Raw genomic sequence first — 6,772 nt, 5'->3', positions numbered from 1 at the left:
GATAAGTCCCAGAAGGATGTTGATAGAAATGAAAGTAGAGATCTTTAAAAAATGTTAATCTCGAGCTATTGCTTAATTTTCCTGTCCATATATAGCTTATTTCCTTCTATGAAACAAATTCTGCAGTATTGCTGAGTGAGTAAGCCAAATGTAAATGAGACTATTGAAGCATATACAGAGCCTAAGAGGTGAGAAAATGTTATGCTAATAATCAAAGAGGTCTCCGAAGGTCTGGGGAGAAAAGTACATAAGGGCCAAGATGGAGTTATCCATTTAGTCTCTGGGATTTGTTAGAAATTATACTAATATTTTTAAAAATCGGATTCCTAATACTTTTTAAAATGTCTGTTTACGTGAAGTGAATAACATGTTTTTCTATGATAGCATTTCATAGACAGTATAATTCTTTAGACCTATAATAAATATTTGTTATATCCATTATATCAAACAGGCATATCCCTGCTATTAGACATTTAGAAACATTTAATTTGGTGAATTTTTAATGCAAGTGTGAAGAAATTGTTGAAAAGTTGGTTCTAAAATAACAACCATTTCACTGTGTTAAATATACATTGAATTATGGGCTAGTGAATATCTAAACCTTCCTAAGACATAATATAGCTGTGGATTTATTTTGTATTGGGAAATGCTTTTTTATTTGGATAACAAATGTAGTGAAATGTACATGTAGAGATACACACATATTTTATTCAGTTTATGTCAGTCAAAATTCTGATAGTTTTAACTTTGGGTACACCTTGGCTTTGTGTATCATTTCTTAACTTAATAACAATTATAGTAATTGCTCCACAGTTTACATTCATAAAAGACAAACACTAGATAAAAAATAGCTGATGCATTCATTTGAACTTCCTTAATCATTAAAGTGGATCAACTCATAGATAATATAATCTATTCAAGTTTGAACATTCATTTTAATTCAGGTTTAAACATTCTCATGTCTAATGGCCATATTACATATAAAAAATTTATTATGAAAAAAATACATGAAAACCTGGAATTATCAACTCAGTGAAGTATGCTTTATTTTCGCCTTGCTAAAGAACACAACAAAAACATTATCATTAAAAAGCAATACACTTTTGTTCCATAAATCAGTGTTTCTCATGTAACCAATTGTGCTGTTTATTTTCTTCCTTCATATTTGAACTACAAATTCTAGCTTGTGTCAGTTAGTAAGCAACAAGTCATAATTCTATATTTTTTAACCTCTGTAACTTAATCCCAAGACACACTTCTGATCCGACACAATTGACCAAAGACTTAACTACTCTGTGAATGCTTATCCTTAAGGAATGAAATTTGAAAAATTTCTGGGCAACTAAAGTAAAGGAAGTAATCAAGATAACCTTTATCTTATCACAGAAGTTTTTTATTATATAAGAAATAATATTTGTACAATTTAAACCCACATTCATATATATATATATTCATGAATTAAAATAGACAAGAAAATTCAATTTGATCTAGAAATATCATTCTATCAGGATCTTTAAAAAATTATACAGATGACTATTATTTTGTATAACATAGAGATTTAGAAATTACTTCCTTCTTACACAGTCAATTGTCAGAAGTCATATTGTATATGTGTGATTTTGTTTTTTCCTAGAAGCAGATACTAAGATTAAAAAACTTGAGTGCAAATAACTATTTTGGAGTACAAATGTCACTGGTGGAGATGTGAGAAAATCATAGGAAAAAAAGGCAGTCATAAAAGGTGCATTTCTGTCATGGCGGGCTAATGTAATTTAATCCACTGGGGAAACTCTAAAAACCGGTATAAAATCACACTTTAAAATTCTCTCACTTAAGAGGAGAGGCAGTTGTGTATTTATTCCTCAACTCCCAGAATGATGTGAATCCCCTGATCATTCCCAGAACTAAGAGTGCACAGAGAACAAACAGCCTTCTGTGCTTCCAGAAAGTGTCCTGAGGTACCAGGATGCGGAGATTGACATTTGGAGACTAGTCATAATATAGGGAACTAATTGCGGTATTGGGAAGGGCATGGCAATAAATGTCTTCACTTTACATTGTTCAGGTCTTCCTCAGGCCCTACATTAAATGCACAGTTCTATTAATGTCACTGCTTCTTAAAGGTTGGTCACGATTTTTTTTTTAAAAAAACAACAACAAAAACCAACAAATTACAAGATGATGGTAAGGAGCCCTGCTGCTGTAATTGGTCCTGAGGCTGACCACAGCTGATATTCTTTATATTCCTCTTCTACTTCTCATACTAGATTTCTCACAACTTGAGTCAGCATTTCAGCTAGCCAAGAGTGCTTGTCCAGTGTGATAAATCATACTTTCATGCCTGAGAATTCTGATACTTTGGTTACCATATCTTTGTCAGATTGTGTTTCCTGCAATTGCCATGTAAGGTTTTGACTCAATAAGAGCACTAAGAGGTACCCTAAGGAATCTCCTTAACTCCAGACATACTTCTCCCTGTCCCATTACACAGCAGCCACCCCACTTCCTCATGATAAATATGGTCAGTTATCCCTGCCAGTATAGTAACTCTCTTTCTGTTCCTTGTTTTACTGGCATGAGGGACTCAACATAACTTAGTTGGATCAATAATTTCAAGTTTAGTGGAATCCTTTATATGTTCTTGTGTAAACATGTCCCCCCCTCAGAACCAGGACCTCTAGTGCAGAGGCCAAAAGTTGCTCAATGAGGCAAAAATTAATCAATTGTGCCCCTGAGAGCAATGGTGAAAGGGCACTCAGACAAAGGTATTCTATCTATCAGGAATATTAAGAGTATTAGGTTCACAGAATTTCTTGGAACGGTACTTATTGTTGCATCATCTTCACCATATTGTTGATTGCTTTTCTAAGGCACTGTTCATAATCTTATTACAATAAATCAATTTGTTAGCCCATGAGTAGACTTGCTGGCCAAGCCACTGCAGACAGACAAGGAAAACACTTAGCCACACCCATGTCAAAGCAAAAATTGCATCAGGCAAAGTTAAGCAGGACAGAAAGAGCTTATTCAAGACTATTACAACAGGGAAGGAGACTGAATTCAACTCCACTGAAATAAAAGATGGGAAAGATTTCAAGCATTAGGATGAGCTAGTGGAAAAGTATTGGAGGACTCTGGGGGTGGGGTTGATCAATGGTATGTGTCCAACACATTGAGCTTTTCCTGAGTTTTCAAAGCTTTTTCTCTTTAATTAGGCTATTTGTGTTTGCTAAGTGTTGCCTCACGAAGTTAGGCTCCTACCCTCCCTCAGAGACAAGGAAATAGGGGTGTTATCTCCTTTGATGTTTACATTTCAAAGAGATGGTTTCCAGGTCCTTGAGAAAGACATTTCCTGAGCTATAAAAGTGGCGAGAGGTTAGAAGCAGATTTACATACATTTCAAAGGAACAGAACAAGAATTTACAGTTGAAAGTTTCTGAAGTAAATGTTCTAAGAAAAGCCAGGTCAGTGGTCTGTAGTTAGAAGAAACTTGTCCAAAGCTTCATTAAACTGAGGAGAAGTTTAAAGTCATCTTGGTTACCCAGAATATGTATCAATCCAGCACGGGGATAATTATTTACCCTTCCAGGATGGAAAGGATCCAATGTAATCAGTCTATCCTATGGTGGCTAGCTAAGCTGCTCAAAGGATGATGCCTTACCAAGGGTTTAACTTTAGTCTCTATTGCTTGAGCACTCAGCAGTCACCTATTATAGGTTCAGTGAGAGGGAGTTCTTATTGTTGGGCCCTGGCATATTACCAAGCCTGCTATTATGGCTATTCCTTTCATTACAACCAAGTGTTAAGCACTAGGATGACTAAGGACAGAACATTTTTGTTGTTTTCTATTTTGCTGTTGCTATTTGTTTTTTGGCTCTATTATTTGGTATTTTAGCAAATGTTACAATTAATAAACATGTGATATATCTTTGCTCATTTACGCAGGCCTATCTATAGAACTAAGTTTTACCTGAGTTGTTTGGTAAATTATGCTTATACTAATAATTTTGTAGATAATTTTGATCAATTAATTTTATTAAGCTAATTTTAGGGATGGAGGTGTTTCAAAACTGATGACAGTTGCTTTAAGGGCTATGTTTTTATTCTGTTCACTTTGATACCTGGGGAATAGATTTTTCCAAGTCCCAACTCAATATACAGAACCTCCCCACTCTTGGCATTCCTGGACTCCTAGGATTTGTATCAGAGTTAGCAACAGAGTTGAATTAATTAATTAAATAATAACACAATAGAAGTACATGCACATGTGTGACGACTTCATGGTCAAGGATTTTTTTTTTAATGTTTTGCAACTTTCTTCATAGTAGCCTAAACTCAGAATAACCCAAATGTCCATAAGCAGTTGAAGGGATATGTAAATTTGGGGATATTAATAAATAGCCATGAAAATATATGAACTAAAGTAAAACCACTCAAAGATGGGGATGGGTCACACAAACATTATGTCAAGTAACTGAAGTCAGACTCATATAAGTACATGCTACATGATTCTATGAAGATAAAGTACAAAGCAGCCAAAACTACTGTATTGTGTTAGAATTCAGGATAGTGTTATTTTAGAGAAAGAAAGAGGGGGTTGTAATTGGAGGGGGACATGAAAGGGACTTTTAGAATGTTGGAAAAGTCCTGTTCTTGAAATGTTTGTGATTACAGAGGCATTTGTGAAAAAAATCCTGAAGCTGTACGACTGTGTTCTATATACCTTACTGTCTGTATGTTACGACTCACAATAAAAAATAAAAAGAACAAAAAAATTAAGATCTGACAGTTGTGCATGAAAATCATTATATCCCAAAACATAATTAAACTTTTCTCAGTACTTTGTAAAAATTTTACTTTGTAAAAACAACAAAAAAAATTGTTTTACTTGAATTTTTCTTTGTTCACCAAAAAGAACATATTATATTGTTATAGGATAAAATGAAGGGGTATGAAAAAGCTTTCCTGATATATTAACTTTTATTAAATGTTCTTTTTGATACGTTAATTTCTTTTTACTGGTCACTGAGGTCTTTTTATTTTGCACACAAAACCACTAAGGATCTTGCCTGTGGACACCTCAGAGATTGCACTGTAGATTCTCATGGCTCCAGACAGTTGGTGGAAAGAAAGATGAGAAAAACTATGATTTGGGTCAATGACATGATTACAGAGCTAAGGTTTCCAACAGGGTTTCAGATGGTCCACTTGGCTTCTGAAGCAGTTCTAAGGAAGCAGTGAGAGAACATCACAGGGATAACAGAAGGGCATTAACTACCAGAAGCCCCTATATGTATCAACTGAGACCTTGAACTATCTGTGCAAACATCAGAAGCAGGGTTCTAGCCAGCCAACTAGTGACTGAAAGGCTCAGGTGCTCACCTGCACAGAACTTACTTGGCTACCCGGTTTCTGAACTACTTGCTAGCAGATTTAGCCTTGCTGCCCAGTTCTTCAATTATAAGGATCTGGTTGTAGTTGGCCAAGCACTGGGTTAGGCAAGGTGCACCAGTCTTGATCTGCCCAGTGCAGGGCTCCACCACCAGATAAGCAATGAAGATAACTTCGGTTATGAGTTATAAGACACCATGATGCCCCACCCATCGGACTGAGCCAGTTTGCACACCTGAAGAGAATTGGCCATGGAGCCGATCTGGTACACTTTGAGCAGGAGGCAGTTGCATGACTTCTCACCCACGGCCTTGGAAATCTGCTTCAGGCTGGTCACTGAGAGATTGTCCCCCACCACCTGGATTCCTGTACTAGCAGTGAACTTCTGCCAAGCTTTCCAGTCATCTTGGTCAAAGAGATCTTTAATAGACACCAATGGGTAGTCCTTGATGAAGGAATTGTACAGGTCGAACAACTGGTCAGGTGTGGCGTACCTGCTGAGATCATTGGGAGACTTGAAGTCCAGGTCATACTTCCCTGACCTGAAGAATTCAGAGGCAGTCAAGTCCATGCCAATGACAACCTCATCGGTGTAGCCAGCTGTCCTGATCTCATTCTTCAGCAACTCCAGAGCTTCTTTATTCTTCAGGAGAAAACCAGCCTTCATCCCCCACATTGGTGGCATCTTTTCCATATTTCTTCTTGATGACATTCTTCAGGTTGTGGTAAACCTCCTCTCCAATGTGCATGGCTTCCCTGAAGTTTGCTTCACCAACAGGGAGGATCAGAGATTCTTGCATGGCCAGCTTGTTGCCAGCATGAGAACCACTGTTGATCACACTGAAGGCTGGAATGGACAAGATGACTTCAGAGTTGTCAGCCAAGTCAGCAATTTGGAGGTACAGGGGCACCCTTTATAAAAAACCCAGCCTTACAGACAGCCAGGGTCCCTCCCAAAATGAAGTTAGTACTACATTTAGATTTATTTTCCATTTCATCCATCTTTATCATCCATTTGTCAGTCTTCTACTTGTTCCACATGTTCAGTTTACATAATTCCTCTGATCTACAAATATAATACACTTACCTAAAATTTTTAACTGGTAATTGTAGTGGATTGAATAGTGTCCTCCCAAGATTCATGTCTAACCAGAACCCCAAAATGTAACCTCATTTGGAAATAGGGTTTTTGCAGATGTAATTAATTAAGATGGAGTCATACTGGATTAGGCTGGGATCTAAATCCAGTGACTGATGTCCTTATAAGAAGAGAGGACACATCAAAAGAGACATACAGAGGGAAGAAGGCTATGTGAGGACAAAGGCAGAGATTGGGGTGATGCAGTTACAAGCTAAGGAATGCCAAGGGTCGCAGGGTCCA

The 6,772-nt window shown here is 36.9% G+C and overlaps 1 pseudogene; it reads right to left on the bottom strand.

Moving 5' to 3' along the window:
* Positions 1 to 5,393: 5,393 nt before the first annotated feature.
* On the bottom strand, positions 5,394 to 6,435 carry LOC133091908 (alpha-enolase-like; annotated as a pseudogene).
* Positions 6,436 to 6,772: the final 337 nt, after the last annotated feature.

This window comes from Eubalaena glacialis, chromosome 5 (genome assembly GCF_028564815.1).
Source record: "Eubalaena glacialis isolate mEubGla1 chromosome 5, mEubGla1.1.hap2.+ XY, whole genome shotgun sequence".
Classification (NCBI taxonomy): domain Eukaryota; kingdom Metazoa; phylum Chordata; class Mammalia; order Artiodactyla; family Balaenidae; genus Eubalaena; species Eubalaena glacialis.
The sequence above is the reverse complement of the archived record's forward strand: the minus strand, read 5'-3'. Positions and strand labels throughout refer to the sequence as shown.